This window comes from Spermophilus citellus (assembly GCF_964194105.1).
Source record: "Spermophilus citellus genome assembly, chromosome: 2".
In the NCBI taxonomy this organism is placed as follows: domain Eukaryota; kingdom Metazoa; phylum Chordata; class Mammalia; order Rodentia; family Sciuridae; genus Spermophilus; species Spermophilus citellus.
Window position 1 is genome coordinate 15087302 of NC_138183.1, and position 19638 is coordinate 15106939.

The 19638-nt window shown below is 45.8% G+C and overlaps 1 pseudogene across 1 annotated transcript; it reads right to left on the reverse strand.

The window, feature by feature from the left end:
- Positions 1 to 18485: 18485 nt before the first annotated feature.
- LOC308641477 (large ribosomal subunit protein eL20-like) lies at positions 18486 to 19379 on the reverse strand (annotated as a pseudogene). The gene is made up of 2 exons: positions 19323 to 19379; positions 18486 to 19006 (listed from the first exon to the last, which is right to left on the reverse strand). The product of its transcript is annotated as a large ribosomal subunit protein eL20-like (transcript).
- Between the last annotated feature and the right edge of the window lie 259 nt (positions 19380 to 19638).

Consider the following 19638-nt stretch of genomic DNA (forward strand, 5'->3'; position numbering starts at 1 on the left):
AAGGCCCAACTTCACATAAGCAAATGGGATAAAAAGACGTCATAAATGGGAAAGGGTCATGGATTGTTATTTATTGGTAGGACTTTCATGATTATTCTAAGAGGTATAAACATCTAACTGCTCAGCTGGGAAGGATGTCCCCTGACCCTGAGCGTGTGGGGGTCTCTGGGGGAAATTCTGAAGACGGAATTTTGCATTTTTGACTTATTTCCTGCTGACTTCATTAAGAAAACATGGATTCAGGGGTGCAGTGTTGACTTGGTCTCCATTAAAGTCACGGAGGGGCAGTGCCAAGGGAAGAGGGATGGGCAGACGGCTGGGCGGGCAGCTCTTCCTATGCAGGGGGACTCCCTCTTTCTACCTCAAAACTTCTCCTAAGTATAGAAAAATCCTGTCAATACTTGGGGACATGGGCATCTCTACAGATTTTGACGTCAAGCAGAGACTTGTGGAGAGGGTCACGGGGAAGACATTTGGTGGTACAGATTGTTGCCTGGCTGGTACAAATGGTTCTGAGTCCTGGATTCCATTGGAAGCTTCTAGAAAAGACTCCCTGAGTTTAAAGTTTAGTTTGTTCTGGGTGACTTCAGGCATGTGATTTACCACCTTTGACCCCCATTTCTTATTTTTATAAAAGATTGTGCTAGAACTTTCCTTACCAAGCTATTGAAAGGAGAGAAGGAAATGATATAGATGAAGTTATTATCTCTGAGCCTTACACATAGTAAACATGCAGTCAGTGTTAGCCACCATTCTGTCATACAACAGCCAGCTATGTCCCACCACTATAAATGCAAACAAAGAAGTACGGCCAGATACCTCAAGTACTTTTCAGAACAAGGTATGGAAGGAAAATAAATGAAATGGGGAGAGCAGGATGGAGAGGAGAATAAAAGGAAGGATCCCCACTGGTCCTTTCCTTAAGTATATCCAAAGCACTAAAATGCTTGGAATTAAACATGACAAACTTTGAATCACAAAGCAAGTCATCCAGCCTCTTAAATAACACCTTCTGCTAAAACTTGAACAAATCAGAGATCGGATGCCTTTTCTATTCCTGGCAGAGGAAAAAGTTGTACAGAGCTACTGAGAAGAAACAGGATTTTAATACGAGGGTCTCCTGTGCTCTGGTGGAGAGTTTTGATAGCAAAGATGTATTTGAAATGCCCAATAGATAGTAGGTGCCTAAGACGGGTATTGGTTTGTTGGGGTGAAGTTTCAACAAAGGACCCAGAAATGCTTGGAACCTACTGTGCTCTTCAGCCTGCCTCTCCTGTGTTTCCCAACTAAGGCACCGTACACATGGAGCAAGAAAGAGCAGATCTGAGGAATCACTGTTAATACCTGTATAAGAACCTGCGCCCCCAAGGATAGACTTTCTAATAGGGCGCGGCCTAGGCTGGAGGCCCACGCAGAGGTCCCTATGGGTACTCGGCCTGCATCTGATCTGCCCTTGGTGCCAGGGTGCGCAGGGTCTTCTGTAATCAGTGTTCCAGTGAACTCACAGGCTGCCCTACTTACTATCAGGTCTTGCCTGACTGAGAGTAATATTTAGCTACTTTAGTTATCACCATTACTCCCAGCTCTCAGAGCGGAAGGTCTACAGGAATTATGACCATCGTGCTCCATTTCTTCTATGTGGGAAGTGCTGCTTTCATCACATTTCCCATCAACACTTTTAAATAATCCTCACAACCAATTCTGGGAAATCTATGTTCAGACGAGGAGACTGAAATGGAGGGGTTCAGTGGTGTCACCAGGTGACCCAGAAAAGACTCAAAAATAAATCTTCAGATATCTAGTTCATTACTCCTTCCATTACACTATGATTCCCAAAAGAAATGAATTGTAAGCCCTATACTACATTGATTTAATTTACTAACATTTTTAAAAAAATTTTAAAATATGAGACTGTGAATTTCTTGAATATTAAGACCATGTTATATTTTGTCTGCATTCTCCAAAACTCATACAGTACCTGAAATGAGGCACATACTTAAAATGTTGTAAGAAGGAGAAACAAAGAAAAAAATGGAGAAGAAAATATTTTAGGGTATGCACCCCCCCTTCATTCTTCAAATACCTACAGCATCACTAATGTGAACTATTCATTCCCAGAAGCAAGAACCCTTTTTATTTTAGTGGGAAAATAAGCATTAGTTACTCTCTTATTCTCTTCTCTTTCGGAAAATGCAGAATGAAGAGGAAGGAGAGGAATTATTCTCAAGAGTCCTCCTACAATTTCTCAGACATCAGGAAAACATCCATAGTACAACTCACTTAATATGAGAGAAACATTGATTATATTCCAAACTCTCGAGTGTGTTTCTTAGCAGTTGCTTGAGATAGAATTAACAACTCCTTTAAATTAGTGAAAATCCTAAATTCGTAGGAAAGACTCATTCAGCTGCCTCTCTTTGCCTTGCGAAGTCATCTTAGCCAAAGTTTTGGAAATCAGAACATCTTAAAGATGCTCATTGGAATAAATACTGCACATGAGCAGTCTGGTCTCTGTGGCCTGATTGTGTGCCCAGTGTCTAGAAGGGTGCCCGGCCTGCAATCAGAACAAAATGATTATTTGTTGGATGATTTAAGTGAATCCGATAAGAACTTTAGAATGACATCCTCCATAGTTTATTTGCTCAGTTCAAGTCCAAGTCACTGGTATTTGCATGACTCTAGGTCCCCTTTAGAAAGAAGTTGATCCCAGTTTTTCTAATGATTCTGTGAAATCAGGCAGACCTGGCTGGATATTTGTGGTTGATCATGCTAATTAGCAAACGGATAGGCTTCCAAACACAAACTGTAATACCTGACTTGTGTATGCAGCAAGTCCAAATGTATTCAAATTGTTTATATCACCACTGTGTGTAGTTTGCCTGAAGAATATTTATTTGATTGGTTTCTTTCGAGCAATGCTTGATGCAGCTGCAACTCAAACCACTTTTCTGAATCACACCAGCTCACTCTCTTAAGGCTCAGGACAAGGACGCACAAAATTGTCTTTAATTCTAATTGAGGGCTTGAATCCTGGAACACCTCGAATATTGCAGGTGACACATGCTGTCTCTTCCAAGGCCACATTTTGAAGGGTCTTCTAACAAGGAAGCAGCCAGATTTGAATATGGTGACATTAGACCTTGTCAGATAGAAACATCAATATTGGTGCATAATTAATGCTTGGAGCTTATCCTACATGGACAGAGCAGGCCCAGAGTGCTTTCAAAAATCAATTTGCTACCTGAATTACAAACATCGTGGATACAACCTGACAGGCTGATGCTGTTAGAACTTGGGGGCATCTAGTGAAACGTCTGAGCAAAGCAAAGATCTGATCTCACTTTCACTCCTCAAATAAGGAGAGATGGAGCAGGGCTGAGATGAAAGGAGGAACATTTATTAATGGTCTACAAGCACGTGCTGTACACTAAACACAACCATATGGCATGTCTTGTTTCAATTCTCACAACCACTGATGAAAGAAAAATGAGACTCCTAATTGTAGAGAGGGAGGGATTAAGGCCAAAGAAGATTAAAGAATACAACTCAGGTCACACTGCCGGTAAGTGACACAGATGGAGTTGGGATGCAAATATGGCCCCAAAGTCCAGGTTCCTTCTTTGCTTGATTTTTTCCAAGACCACAACCTGTCTACATTGTGACCTTTTCCATTCCTTTCGAGTGTGTTCTAGGGAATGATGAGTAGTTTTGCAGAAGGGCAATCATCACAACAAAGGGGATAAGTTAATGTAAAAGAAAAAACAACATTAAAAATAATTTCCATACTCCATTCCATCAAATAACCAATTTACATGCAAAAGTGACTACCAAAGCGTTAACTTTGTGTGCATGTGTGAACTTTAAAATAAATCCAACTTCTGTCTGTCTGTCTGTCTATCTATCTATCATATGTCATCTATCTATCCATCTCTCTATCTTAGAAATGTGCATCTGTCATTGATTAGAAGCCTATAGCCCTGTAGTGGAATTTTTCTTTAACCCAGAGCAGTACTGTTACTCTCATATGAAACTCTATAAGTGATTATCACCATGTTCTGTGTGAATAAAGATTTTTCTTAACACAGCACAACTCAAAATGCCAAGATATATTAGATGATGAAGCTTTTTAAAGACTATGAGTCTTATCCAAAACTCTTGAGTTATTGTTTCATCAGGAAAAGAAAAATTTTTTTTAGTGATGGTTGTTTAAATAAGTGTCATAAAAAAAGAGCTTGGGAAATACATGCATATAGTTAAGAGATGATTTCATCTGTTTTCCATACTGGAGCTCCATGTAAAGTTTTATTTTTTAGAAGAAGCATTCTTCTATTAAAGTAAATTGAAAATCACTGAGCAAAGGAATTGGGACACCCACAAGTTCCATTTCCTTTGGTTTAAATGATTTCAGTTAATTCAGTGTTTAAGAATAACACATAATGTTAACGGTAATACCATAAATGCCTAAAGTGGATTTTTGCATATAGAGTCTGTCTATATTCCAAGGCCTTACTAAAAGGAATTTTAAAAATGGATTTTTCCCCAAACCACAGCCTTTCTGCCAAGTGGAAATGGTATAGGGAGTGGGGTTGCAGCAAAGGACTCTGGGATAAATATGGGACCAGCTATTGTGCACCTCACCAAACTCTTGTTCATGGTTGACAATGTTCTCTCTTTGGAAATGTTTTAGCCTCCTGCCTGGGCCAATCCTCAGCCCTCCTTCATTTATTCTTCCTGGCTTCCACTTCTGTTGCTGAGTCTCCCACTTCACTCTTCATTACAGTCTTTGAATTTCACACATTTTAGTCTCCCCGGCTACCATCTTGCCTCCTATCAACCACCATCTGGATTCTCCCTCCAGCTACAGTGCTTTGGACTGTAGTAATGAAGCAACAGTTGGAATGATGAAATATTGACATCATCAATATGACCTCTTTCAATCCATACTCTTTACCTTTGTAACTCTATGGTCTCTGTATTCTCTGACTCTGGGTTGGTTTTATGACTTACTTTAGCCAATAGGCTGCAGCCTACATGACAGAGGGCTGATTCTGAGCTTAGGCCTCAGGACCACTTACCTACCTCCACAAAATTGCAAAATTTCCTGTGTTTACACTATGGCCTTGACCTGAGAACATGCTAGAGAGATATGAGAGACTCACGGAGGCTGAGAGTTTGTGGAGAGCAGGGACAACCCCATCTATCTCTCAAATCAAGACCAAAGGCACTGCCCAGCTGAGCCCAGCCTAAATTGACAGCTCTTAGAATTGTGGCTACATAAATAGTTGTTTCTTTAAATTACTAGGTTATGGGGTGGTTTGTTACATACAAGAATATATTAGTCAGTTTTTCACTGCTGTGACAAAACACCTTTGGCTGAGTAAAGAATTTTATTTTAGCTCACAGTTTTGGGGATCCAAGAGCATGGCATCAGCTTCTGCTCAGTTCCCGAAGGCATCATGGTGGAAGGTATCACAATGGTGGAGTGTGTCCAACAGCAATAACATGGACAGACAGGAAGCCAGAGAGGGATTCAGCCCAACTCTTTCATAATTACTCATTCTCTTGAGAAACACCTCCACCCTGTGAGACCAGCATTAATCCCTTTCAAGGTCAGAGGCCCCAATTACCTGCTTACTCCACTAGTCCCCACCTCTTCAGGTTTCCACCACTTCTCATGTCACTGCAAGTGTTTTGGATAAGACTCTTCCAGGATGTGCACCCTTGAAAGCACCTTCAAGCTGTGCCTGAACCTAGCAAGGTGCTAACTGAAGGGCAGCCCTCTTAACTCAGCCGCATCTCTCCCAGGGCCCTCAGCTGAGTCCTGCTGCCTGTGCAGATCCTAACCTGTTCTTTTGTCCTGGGATTTGGCCCTTCTTTTTTAGCATTTTACCTGAAATTTTCATTGCTTATATACACTCTATCTTGTCTAGTCGTTGGCAAACATCTTAAGGATGAGCCTTTGCTTATATCACACTTGCTTGCTCTCTAAGCTCCAACCACACTGGCCTCTGATAGTTCCTGGAGCGTATCTTGTTATATCTTGTCATGGGCTTGGGCATTACTGTTCCTTTTTACGAAAGCACTTTTCCCCCCAAATCATACTCTACTCTGCTTATGGCTTCAGCCCTTCACATTTTGCAAATTTCCATTTAAATATCGCTTCCTACCAGAGGCCTCCCCTGACTGCTCATGTTAAGTCATGTATGTTCTTCTCTGTCACAACACCATGAGTTCCTCACAGGATCTTACCATGTGCAATTATTTTCCATCCTTCTTTGTTTTCTTGTTCATTATCAAGTTCCTTCACCAGAAGATAAGCTCAAACAAGCACAGGGAACAGGCCTGGTGTGTTCTCTTCAGTGTGTACCAAGGGCTTGGCTCAGTGCTTGGGACCAAGGAAGTCTATGGCTAATGCTAATGAGTGAGTGAATGAGTTGCCTTTCTGTATCCCCCAGAGATCTGAACATTGTTAACATCCAGTGTATGACTAGTTGCTAGAATGGTTTCTGTTGCCCCAAAGCCTTTTGAGGTCAATCTGGCTTACAGTAGTGTTTTAGTCAGCTTTTTTGCTACTGTGACTAAAAGACCTGACAAGAACAATTTTAGAGTAGGAAAAGTTTATTTGGGGGCTCATGTTTTCAGAGGACTCAGTCCACAGACAGCCGGATCTGTTCCTGGGGGCTTGAGGTTAGGCAGAACATCATGGTGGAAGAGTGTTCCAGAGGGAAGTGACTCACATGGGGATCAGGAAGGAGAGAGAGAGAGAGCGAGCGAGAGAGAGAAAGATTCCACTTGCCAGATGCAAAATATATACCCAAAGGTATGCCCTAGGGACCCACCTCCTCCAGCCATACCCAGTTAGTCCTGAGCAGGGGATTGATTCACTGATTGAGTTACGAAAAAAATATTCGCTGTTAATTCACAAGTACACACCATGACTCAAATCAAGCTAACGGGATTGAACACAGGATAGCTCTTCTGAGATCCTTCAAAAGCAAATAGATGAGTACCATTTTGTAATGAGCTGAGTGGTTTTATATGAATGGAAATCTGCATGCAGCCTGTTTTTACCTTCCTGCCACAATACTGAGGGGACAATTCCCCAGAGCAGTTGGCACATTTAAGGTGGTTAGCTCATCTTCTTTCCTGTCCTGCTGACCCAGACACTGATAACCCTGATGGAATTATCATAAAGTCTAAACTAGTGGAGCTGAAATCCCAAAATCTGATGATTCTTGGAGTGCTGGGGATTGGTAGAAATAAAGAAATCATTTATAAGGACAGGGCAACTTAGCCGGCATCCCAAGGCAGCCCGTGGGGGTGGCTCAGCCATTCACCAAGCAGGGACATCGCTCACAGGGGTCTGTCAGAAAGGGCATCTGGTAGGACTTCCACCATGATTTAATCAAACTGACACATGCCCCACCTTCCAGTTTCATTCTGTTTCTGGAAATCAGGTGCTTAGACAAACCAAGCCAAGTGTTTGCTCACTTGAAATGGGGTGACTCAAGGACAGCAAGAAGACAAACTGTGAGTCAGTCACAGAATGTTCCAGGTGGAGGGTTTCTTAGCAGCCACCTCGTCAGAAAAACAAGTGCTAACCAAGATGAGAGACATAAATAAAAACCAAGTGTTATGGGCGTGAGAAAGAAGGGATGGGTCCAGATAAGCCCTTGGCTCTGGGGACCAAGCCCTAGGCTTGCAGGCAGGAAATCGGGGACACCTCGTGGAATGGCCACTGAAAGTGAGCCTCATCCCTGGGCAGGACACGGCCAGGGGTGGACCTCAGATGTTAAGTGGGATATCTGTGTGGAGGTGTATTGATTAAGGGTCTCAGTTCTCTCCCAACTCCAGGCTTTCCTGGAGTAAATAAAGATAAGACAAACCAAGGAGAGGGGTTTGAAAAAGAGAATCTGGACTTTAAAAGGCAGAGAGCCTGAAAATCTGTATTTGAATGTCTTGACTCCAGCTCTTTCTCCTCAGAGGTTTGCAGAGAATCAAAACAAATATTCTGTTTGTGAATAATTTATAAACTAAGACACAAAAGTTTTTTGAAAAAATCCCCAAAGTGTCTCTTTAATTACTCTTTAACTTCCCTAATGCTGTGGCCTCCGCCTCTGATGGGGGGAAGGGGTGCATTCATGTTAAGCCCAGCCTGGAACACGTCTCCCCAGCTCCCTGCGGTCCCTCTTGGAATCTTGTCTCAGACACACTCTGCCTATTGGTGGTTCTCTCCTTTCCTCTCCTCCTTCCTGGGACCTTGGCAGGAGGCAGGCAAGGGCAGGGGAAGAGGTCTTGGAGCCACTGGCTGGCCTTGGGACAGTCTGGTGGGCCTGTTTCTGGGCCCTTGCCTCTGTCCTTGCTCAATCCTCTATGGTATGGCTGGTCCTGCGGGCCCCGGGTCTGGGGCTGGTGTGGGCTGCTGATGTGGAGTCTCTACAAATGGTGCTGCTTATTATAAACCCAGTGCTTTGCTGACCCTCTGGGTCTTCTTCCAGAGGGCCAGGGGACATTCTGGGCCTCCTCGAGGCATGCTCAGGCTAGAGGAACAGGCTGTTCTCATTTTATGAGTGCTGGTGCCAGCCTCCTGTGCCTTCGTGTATTTAGGGAGGAAGTCTGATGGCAATCTAAGGTGCTCAGATTTCCGTCACCACATCTGAAGTTCTGATGGAGACTTTTAAAAATGCCGTTTCCTGGATCCTTCTTTTGGGCTGGGTCCTTGAGCATGGATGGGAATGCATGAGAAATGCAGGAGAAAGGCAATATTCCAAAAATAGTTTCATTGAAATATGCATAGACAACATGTTAGTCAAATGCAAACATTTACTTTTAACAGAGTTCTTTCCAAGGACTCTGGCCTCATTTCCACCTCATGACTTCAAATGTCTGTCTCCTGGCCACACGTGCTGCCCATCCTCCTCCTTTCCAGTGGAGACTTGAGTTATGTCAGATCCTGAAGTTTCCTACCTATGACAAAGCATAAAATTTGATGCCAGATTATCCTGGCTGGGATTTCCATGTCTAGTGGGAGCTTTTGGAATTTAGAAACTTTGCTCTTCAAATGAAGTCTGAAGACTATTGTTTTGCCAAAACAAAAACAAAAACAAAAAAACAAACAGAAAACAAAACGTAGCTTGATGTTCCCAATTGATCTGTAGCTTTCTTATTTTTACTAGCAAAGTCCTGTGAGCTGTTGCCTGCTACGTATTGCTCCCATAGCTAGGAAAAGACAGTGCATCTGGAATTAAAGTAGGAAACACATTGTTCCATCTGATCAAAAGCATTTTGCATGAAGAATACAGGATAAGGGGAGGAGCATGGGGCCAGGTGTAAAGGCTGATGGTCTTTCCTGAGCATTGAATCCTTCTTAATAACCATTATCAAGTTCCCACATCTCCATTTTACAGATAGGAAAGCGGAGGCTTTCAGACAGGTTAGATGACTTCCCAAGGCACAGCAAGGAAGTTGGCAGAGCTGAGATTCAAATTCCGCAGCACTGACTCTCAACAACACATTCCTGGTCCACCTTCTGCCTCCAGTCCTCGGCAACGGGCTCTGCCGAACGCAGGAAAGACCAGCAGTCACTGCACACTCGGGAGGTTAGGGTGCAAAGAACTTTCCCAACACCTTGCCCAGTGGTTTCATTGAACCAGAGGGTTATAGTCCAGTGGGGTTCAAGGCCATGATTGGAACTGAAGTTCCTGAGTCCCAGACACTTGCTCTGTTTCCCACGTCAGGAAGTCATCTCATCCCAGAGAAAGCACACACAAAGAAAGGGTGAGCTTTGGGAGACCACTATTTTTTTTTTTTGTCTGCCCTTGTATCACTGGTGCCTGTCACAGTGTCTGGTGCACGGGAAGTTCTCATAAATATTTGCTGCATAAAAGAAAGAATGATAATAAATGAGAGAATGACGCAGGTGAAGCACATGGCAGAGAGGTTGGTGCTTTAAGATCTTTCTTTCCTCCTCCATGCCTGTCATCTCTCTCTCTCTCTCTCTCTCTCTTTCTCTCTCTCTCTCTCTCTCTCTCTCTCTCTCTCTCTCTCTCTCTCTCTCTCTCTCCCTTCTTCCCCATTCTTCCTTCATATCCTTAAACTCTCCTTTCCCTACCAACTACAGGAAGGCTGCGGCGAGGGCAATGGACCCTCCTGCTACCGCTCCAAACAGGCCTGCGATCAGGTGGAGTTGGGAGGGGTGGACTCGGGAGGAGGTGTTGCTGGGGAGCTGGGGAGCTGGAGGAAGAATCGCAGAGGCTGTGCTGTGTTCCTCACAGCTGGAGCTGCTGGTTCCTACCACCAAGGCAGCGAGCCATGTGGTGGGTAAAAATAGGCTCCTCAGGGGAGAGTGTTGGAACTGCCACCCCAGGATGGGATTCAGCAAAAACACAGCGGCATCTGGTGAGGGCCCAGCTGGTTGGGGTGGGTGGGCAGGGAGGGGCAGTGCAGCGAGGCTCAAGGAGCAGAGCAAGAGAGGCAACACAGGCCACTCTGGGGACTCTGTGCAGGCCACCCAGGCCGCCCCCAGCACTCCTCTGCATAATTTTGATTTGTTAAGTTAGGAGGATCCTAAATGAATGTAGAAACGGACATACCCATTTCACAGAAGCCAATGCAGAGACTTAGCCCACTACGCAATCTACTGTGGCCACAGGGAGAGACCAGATAGCAGTAGCTCATCCATTTCTGAATGCCCGAGTGGGGTTATGGTGGCTGTGAGTCATTAGGCAGGGGACTGGGGCTGGGCTGGACAGCAGGAAGCCACTTCAGGTCCCAGAAAGCACACACAAAGAATGGGTGGGCTTTGCCAAAGGGCTTGCTTAAAACACAGGCTATGGCAGGTGCTTCTGAGCTCAACTTGGTACCTGTCCCGAGAATACTACCAGGGGCTCAGTGAATAATATGGGACATGAAGGAATGAAGGCCTCTAAGTTTTAGGCAAAGCTGGCTGAGTTCTGAACTCAGTTCTGCATCTCGCTAGCCACGTGGCTTGGACACGTCACTTCCTCTTTCTTTCTTCAAGGGGAATTGTCCAATCCAGCTGGGGAAGGTGTTGAGAAAGTTAGATAAGATGGGCTATGGAAAGGACTTTGTAGAACGCTCCATCTCTAATACACAACCAGGGCCAGTCTCCCAGGCTTGTCACCCTCAATATCAATTCAATATCAATTCTGGGGCCTTCTCACAGGATTGGTGGGGGGCTCCCCATTTAGGTAGGGGATCTCTCCAGGATCCAGACACACTTTGGTTAGCATTTTGTGTTTTCCCATGCCTTCTCTGACTCAGGGCACTATGACAGTCATCTGTCAATCTATGTTCTCTTTCCTCTTTATTTAACAGGGCCTCTTGCTAACACCCTTAGAACATCTTCCCCTTCCCTCATGGACTTGTAAGATTTATGGAGATCCTTCTGACTCATTGACATAGGACATGAGGGAGGACCGGGAAATGCTGTCAGCCAAAAGGTACAAAAAGCCATCCAAAAAAGCACGGTGCCTAGAAGAAGCCACCGGAAACCACCACCTCAGAATGCTGCCCGGTTGCTCTAGGAGTCTAGACCCCTCCGCCTCTTTCTCCTGGTGACATCCTCTCTGCTGGGGTTGGGCCGTGGGTTGTTGTGGAGCTAATTTTGGATTGCTGAACAAAACTGAGGTGAGGACATGTTTCTGTAGTTGGTGTCCTTGTGGTTTTGACCAAAATGTGTCTTTTGAGGTAAATGTGTGACAGGTACTCTAATGTCAATCAAAGTTCCTTAGATTTAGCAGGTCAGAGACATTTCCACCTTCCCTACATTCCCGTGACATCTTTTCAGATGGTTCCAGTACTGATAATATCACTCACTCTCCCACTTAGGCAAAAAATTATTATTTTTTTTTTTGGTTTGTGGGGGAGGCCCACAGTGAACAAATAAATCTGTAAATACGCAAAAATCAAATTCTGGTCAGTTCTGTGAAATAAAAGTACACGGTTCTGGGAAAGAAAAACATCATGGAAGAAAGTTTAGATCTGGGACTTTTGGACAGCCTCACTGAGGAAGTGACATTTCAGCTGAGACCAGAGGGATGAGGAACTGGCCAAGAAGGAAGAGAGAGGAGAGTGTGTCCCGGGTGGGTGGGTGGGTAAGTGTGAGGGTTCCAGGCTTTGAGGTGAGAAAGAGCCTGCTGGGTATGAGCACCCAGAAAGAGAACTATTTTTCAGAGGAAAATGGTAGGCATTTATATATGTCAGCACCGCAGTGGTCTCAGGCGTACCTACAAGAAGTCCTGGGCAATTGATTCATCTTTCTCTTTTAGCCCTAAGAGATGATATGTGACTGAGGATTTATGTGTTTTCATAGTACGTGTGCTCTCTGGGCTGGAGCAGGAGGCTCTCAGAACCATCTCGCTGGGAGAGACAGCCCTCTCCACCTGACCCACCGTAGCAGCTGCTGGAGACAATACTTCTCAGGTTGAGAGCTTCCACCTGTCAGAGCCTCCCTGGGGCTTAGCATGGTGTTTGGGAGACTGAAAAAAAGATTGTTGATTAAGGGAGGGGAGGGATGATGTTTAGATGAAAACGAAGTGCCTGAGTTCTTGAGAGGAAGGAGAATCTGTCCATCAGGGATACAACGGCCTTTAAGTAGGCACCAGATGTACCGTAAACCTCTGGAAGCCTCTCTGGTGTGAGCAGGATCTGACATGTGAGTCAGCAGAAAGACCGGCGGGGACCCAGGTGTGTCCAGGAGCAGATGGTTCCAGGTCTATCTGCAGTAACCATAAACTGGCCCAGAGGAGGGCTGGGCAGCGGGGCTGGGCTCCATCTACAGAGCTGGGAGGGGCTCTCAGGCCTTGAGTCTTGCACATGCTCCCTGGGCCTGCTGCTTAGTGTCTGGCTGGGCCTTCATACGGAATGGACGCTGCCGTTCTGGCCTGGGATTCCCTGAAAGGCAGCATCTGTTAGTGGCTCCAACTTTAACATTCCATTTCTGATTTCGCTCCTTAGTCAGGTCTCTTTACCAGAAGAGTGAGTTCCCACCTGCCATTTATTCACAAACTCCTTGTGGACAGAAGCAACGGAGGCACTCTGAAAAGGACCTTGAGCATGCTGGAGTTAGGGGAAAGACCCGACCTTGACCCAGTGCTGTTCAATGCTTGGGAGTCAAGCTTTCTCTCTGTCACGTGGTTAGATCAATGGTTTTCAGACTGCTTCCCTGTCTCCCTTACAGTTGGGTAAAGTAATACTTTTCACCTCAATCAATATTCTTTGGATGAATAAATAAGTTGAAGTTTCATGGAACTCTCAACCTGTCAAATAGAAACAAAATGGACATTATCTGATTTAGGCAAGGTTGGTCACCTTGGGGTTCTGTGTTCCAAACAGCCCTCAAGCCACTTGTAGGGAGCCCTATAATATGACTGCAACTCGAAAACAATTGGATGAGACAAATTCAAAGGCTTTAAAATGTTATGATCAAGGCGGGAGGCTCAGGAGGCTGAGGCAGGAGGATCACAAGCCTGAGGCCAGCCTCAGCCATTTAGCAAAACCCTGTCTCAAAATAAAAAATAAAAATAACTGGGGGTGTATCTCAAGGGGAGAGCACCCCTTGGTTCAATCCCCAGTATAAGAAATAAAGTTATGATTAACCACTGCTGTGCTCATTTGAAAATAGTTTCTCTATCCCTGAACATCTCCAAGGTGAAAAAGGAAGGAAAGGCAAGAAAAGCACAAGTCCTTCAAAGTCTCAGGATCACAGGGCACTAGACCTGAAAGAGCCCTTAGGTGCTGTACTTTGGTGAATGGGTTGGGGCTGTCACCGGAGATTCCAAGCTGAATTCTGCAGTTATGACACAGTCGAAAAGAGTGCAGGGATCCATTAGTGATGTCTGCACTGTGTACTGGAGAGGGAAATGGGCTACTTATGCCATCTATGAGCCTCGACCTGTTTATTAATAAATACTAAGACTCAGAAAGTGCAAAGAGTACAGTTACAGCCCGTAACTGATGAGTGGTCGATCCAGGATTCAACTGTTCGGCCTCTGGTTTTCCTACTTTATAACTCAAAAATCCCCAAGGGACCTGCTTGTCAGAACTGTGAACCTAATAGGCTGGAGCCCTGGCTTCTAACCTGGGTCTGCAGGGTACCTTGGGCTGGGCCCACAGCTGATAGTCCTAACAACTGGTGTGCCTTGTAGGATTGGGCTCCGTCTTTCTCTTCTACTACCCTCTGATCTGACTGCCGGGGAATCTCCCTCTGCTATCCCGATTCTTGCTCCTTGGTACCACTCTTGGCCTCTCGGTCACCATGCACCCCACACCCCCCGACTTCATTGAAAACATTGGCTGTGGGTCTAGTGGAGCCATTTACAGCCCCAGCCACTCACAAGCAATGCACCCTTCTTGAACTAACCCTTTAACTTCTCGGAGCCTCAGTTTCCTGACCTGTCAAACAGGGACCATGATAGACTAATCCTGCCTATAGTAAGGAGGATTGCAAAGATATTTTGAGATAAGGTATTTAGTGGATTCAGCCCAGGATTGACATCTGATAGTTGATTAAGAACTGCTAGTTACTACACTAATAATGATGACAGAGATAACAGATAGCAACTACTTCTATCATGTATTGTCTTCGTTATCATCATCATCATCTTGGCCAGCAAGTGGCTTACTTGTTCATATCTCTTGAGGTGGTTATAAATAGTAATAGAATAATGGTAATTCTTCTCATTTATTGATTGTTTACTCTGCTGGGGCTTTATCTATATTAATCAATCAATCATCAATCACCTCCCTGCCTGTATTTCTATTTTTATCTGCCATATTGCCAATAACCCTATGAGATAAGGTCATCCTTATTTTGCTAGCAAGGAAAAAGAAGCATAGACATGAATTGCAACTTTCTCCATTGTACCAGCCACTGGTCAGCTCAGATCAGCACCTGAGTCTAAAGTTTGCACAAACACCTGCCCACGTCCACACTGCCTCCCAGGGGTGCACCCAGTGGCCTGCACGTCCTCCCCCACTTGCTCCCCATGTTTGCAGGCAACTCCTGCACTGCCCTGTGGTCCCTGTCCTTGTTCTAGCTCCTTCCAATGCCACGCACTTGTCTCCAGACCCAGAACCAACTAATAGAGAGGCCAGGACATAACGGACAGAAAACCAGAGAGCTTGGGCAACTTTCCTAGTTACTGCCTTCCACCAAGTGGAGGATTTGGGACATCAGCCTCCTGCCCCCTTTCCAAGGTGGCAGCCCCTTAGGCCAACCTCCCTTCTTTGCCAATAACTGACAACCAGGGAACCACCTATTGGATGCTCCCAAATGTCACACAGCTCTCTGCACAACACCGGGGTTCACATAGCAGTGGGTTCCTGTGACATTAACGGCCCTGTCTTCCTGCCTGAGGAAAGCACAGAGTCAGGGAGAGGGCTGGGTGTTTTCAAAGGGCGAGATAATTCTGTGTGACCAACAATAACATTTACAGTTATTTAAGCTTAGATAAGGGTAATTAAATCTCACGCTTCATGGGCTAAGCTGATTGCCTGCAGGGGTCAAGGAGGACCCCCTCCCCCCTGCATGGCATCCACAGAGCCATTATCCAGGTGCATTGTGGGAGCTCAGGGAGAGCCCGGGTTTCCTCCAAGGCCCAGGCCCTCTCAGGGGACGGTTCTGCACTTCAGATTCAGGGACTGTGGCTCAGCTCCACCTCCGGAGTCCACCAGCCCTAGATTTGAATTCTGGCCCTGGGGAGCGCAGGGTGACCTTTGTCCAGTCACTTGACCTCTGTTAGAATTGGTTCCTTTGCTTATGAAACGGAGGTAACTCGTATCATGGGATGTTGAATAAAAGGAAGAACAACTGGCATTTGCTGGGTATTTTCTAGAAGCTGGGCTATTTTAGTGCTTTTCTTCACTTAATTCTCACAGCCCCAGGCAGTCTGTCCTCCCTTCCTCCGTCATTCTGCCATTGTCACCCTCCTTTGGCAGACAGGAGACTGGGCTGAGAGGAGGGGTGTCACTTGCTCACGGTCCCATTCTGGAGGTCAGAGCACAGCAATAATTACACTCAAGGTGGGTGCCCAAGGAGACTCAGCGAAGGGCCTAGTTACGTCCGTAGAGGTGGACCAGGAAGGTGGACAGTGAGTCACCTCTGTCTAAGGGGCAAGGCAGGGAGCAATTCCCAGAACCCGGGGTGGCGGGAGGGGAACGGCTGGGTCTTAGGAAAGAGCTGTCCTAAGGGAGCCATTGTCCTGACCTGGTGAGCAAAGAACTGGGGATGGTGTATAATGATCTGCTTTAACTCCCCCAGGTGAGGACTCCCAGGGCACAGGGCAGGACAAAGAAAGACAGAAAGGATCTCAAGCAAATAAAGTATCCTATCCTCTGACTGTGAGGGATAGACCCAGCAAGGGAACTGCAATGTCTTAGCCCAGGCCCTTTCACTCTCCCTGCTATGCTGCATCCACCAGAGGGCATACAGTAAGTGATCAATAAATGATAGCTCTTACATTTTGCTTGCATCTTCCCCTACCCCATAAGAAAAGGGGACTACATCATTGCCTTACCTGAAGTGAAGGTTGGTTCCTTCTCTCCCCACTTAAGCTGAGAATACAGGCTTCCTGTTCCACACGGGGAATTGAAATGTGTGTCCCCTCCATGAAGAAGGTGGCTAATTATCCCCTTGCCCTGGACCACTCTGGTTGCAGTGTGAAGACTGGAGGGGGCCAGACTTGGGGGAAGATGAGGAGAGGCAGGAAGCCAGAGCCAGCCTTGAATGACAAGGGTCTGACCCATGGCAGTGGAGGCGAGGATGCAGAGGATGGGCAAGATTTGAGAACCGTGTCAGGACACGATGACTAGGTAGAAGAAGAGAGGAATATGGGATAAATGAATATGTAGAAATGGACTTGGGTCCCACTCTGGGGTCAGAAAAGGGTACAGAGAACTGAGTGGATCACCTTAAGAAAAACCTTTGTGTTATGACCCAGGGGCTGGTTCTCGCCCAGAGAGATGGAAACCTTCAGAGAGTGGATAATTGTTTTTGGAGAAGGGCAGAGTAAAGGAACAGTGACAGGTTTTCCAGCTTTTATGGATAAAGGAAATTCAGTCCAATTTATGCCTGGTAAAAATGGACACGTAAAGAAGAAAATATTTGCAGATCAGTATAAATTCAATCTTGCCCCTCATACTGACCCCAAGTCAAAGAGGATGTGGAGGAGGAAAGATTTCTTGTTTCTTTTTGTTTTCTCTTTTTATAATCTTAGGGCACATCTGGTGCTTCTTCTGGGTGGAAAGGGAATTCACTTTTCCCGTATTCTTTCTTTATCTGCAAAAATGGAAAGCATTAACCATGTCTTCCCAATGCCAAGGATTATTGTTACGATCAAATGAGTGATTGAGAAAGCCCTCTGTGAATCAAAATGTGACATATCTGTCTTATCAGTGAATTACATAAATTTTGATATTATTACTTTATTCTATGCTGTAACAGAAAAAAAATCAGTGACTTAGATCTCAAATCAACTTGACTTGAAATATTAGCTCTTCTACCTATTAACTGTGCCTTTAGGGAAGTTGCTTCCCTTCTGAAATTCACGCACCTTATTTGTGCCCTGGGATCACAGCACCTGTCCCACAGGGCCATTGTTCCATGGGAGCCGGTGAAGGTGGTATCTGGCACGTCAAGGGTACGAAGGGTAGACAGTGAAGGTGATGGTGACTCGTTGATCTATAAACCCATAATGGAGCTCATCAAAGAAACCTCCAGATGTTTTTGTTACTTGCACGCATCCAACACTGTATCTTCAGGTTGCCTTTACAAACTTCCTCAAGAAATAGAGAATGGGTGAGTCTGGGTTGATGAAAGGTGTCAAAGAGAAATAGAATAAGCAGAAGAGGAGACAGGCATTCTTGGGTAAGAGGGCAAAAGAAGAGGGTCAAGAGAGCCAAATAAATGTGTTTGGGAGACAAGGGACAACTGTGTGTGGAAGTGCTGGGCTAGAAAAGACACTGAGGTCATTTAATCCAGAGGTGAAAGGTCAAACGAACATGGGCCAGATGGTTGGTAGACATGAGTTTGGATGGCCGGAGAGACATGAGGAAATGGCGAGGACTGTGGTTATATTATATAAAACAATTGACGGCCTCTATCATTTAGTTTAGTCCAGACAGTGTGAGCCTTACTTCCTCTGGGGAGCTTCTCTGCACATTTAGAGCTGAGTTGGACCTTCCTTACACGTCCAATGGACCTTGGGCATACACTGAGCTGGGCAGGATAGGCCAAATTGTATGGAAGTACATACATCTCCCCAAACCTCAGTCACTCCACAAAGATCTGTCTACATGTCCCTTGATGGAGTCATGGGCAGGTCATGGAGACTCCATTCTGAATTATCCACAGTAGGAAGAAGGGAGCAATAGGAGCTGCACACTGGCTCTTTTTTTTTTGTTTGTTTGTTTTTTTGAGCCTAAGAATCAAGTTTATTTGGCTAATGCCTGGGGGGGGCCTGAACCTAGAAGAAGGTGTTGGGCCTCTTGGTGGTGAAGCGTGGATTGTGCTGGCAACGCGCAGGACCCGATGGGGCAGCGGGAACTTGATCTTGGAGTCGTGGAACTGCTTGACCGCTGGCCGCCGGCACTTGCTGGCCGCAATCTCCTCCACCTTCATGATCTGGATGGAGTGGGCCCGGGCACGGTGCCGGGTGCCCATGTCTCAGTAACACTGGGTGACAGCGCCCGCGGTGGTCAGGTCGCGATATTCCTGGTACATATTGTGGGTGCCACTACGGGAGTCGTAGCGCAGCCAGATACCAAAGTTCTTCACCCGCAGTGGGGACTTCTCAAACACCTGCCCACAGTAGACAATTTCCCCTGAAGACTTCTTCATCTTCTTTAGCTGAGATACAAAATACCAGAAGCGGGACTTGGCAACAACATGATTAGGTGCAAAGATTCGCATTCGGTAGAGAGGTGGGGTGTGGCATTTGGGGGTGGGCAGGCAGCGGCCCACCACCTTGTATTCTCGAAGGGTGCCCTAGGCCTTCATAGCGTTCTCTCTGCGATCGCCGCCACGCACAAAAGGCCACAGTGGCTCTTGAAAGCTTTTTCCTGTATGTGACACCTGTCACTTCTAGTCACATTTCATTTCAAATCACCCTACCTGTACTCAAGTGGGGGTGGGGTGCAGTATTACCATGTGCTTGGAAGTGGAACCAGAGCTCACGGTGATGCAGGGATTGCACTGGGGAAGGCCTTCCTTTTATTCATCCCCAGAACCTGGCACCCAGCACTGGGGCTACCACAAAGCAGAAGCTTTGGAGGATGTGTGTTCAGTGGATCACAGGACTTACCATGGAGTGCAAATTGTTCGTATCAGCAGCAAACATCCCTGGGGCATGGATTATCATTGTCTTTGTACACTCAGTTCCTGGCACCGTGCCTTCTATGGAGTAGCTGCTCACTAAATGTTTGCCAAAGGAATTAATATGGACTTAGCAATATGTGATATCTGCTCACAATGGTGGCTGTCATTTCTTTCTACCTGGCTGTGCATCATTGGACTTGTTAGTGCCCAGGCCAGCGTACCCAGCTCAGATGCCAGAGAAAGAAGAATGAACAGCACTTACCAGCCTGGAGCAAAAGGAAAATCTTTCTTGCACAAGATGG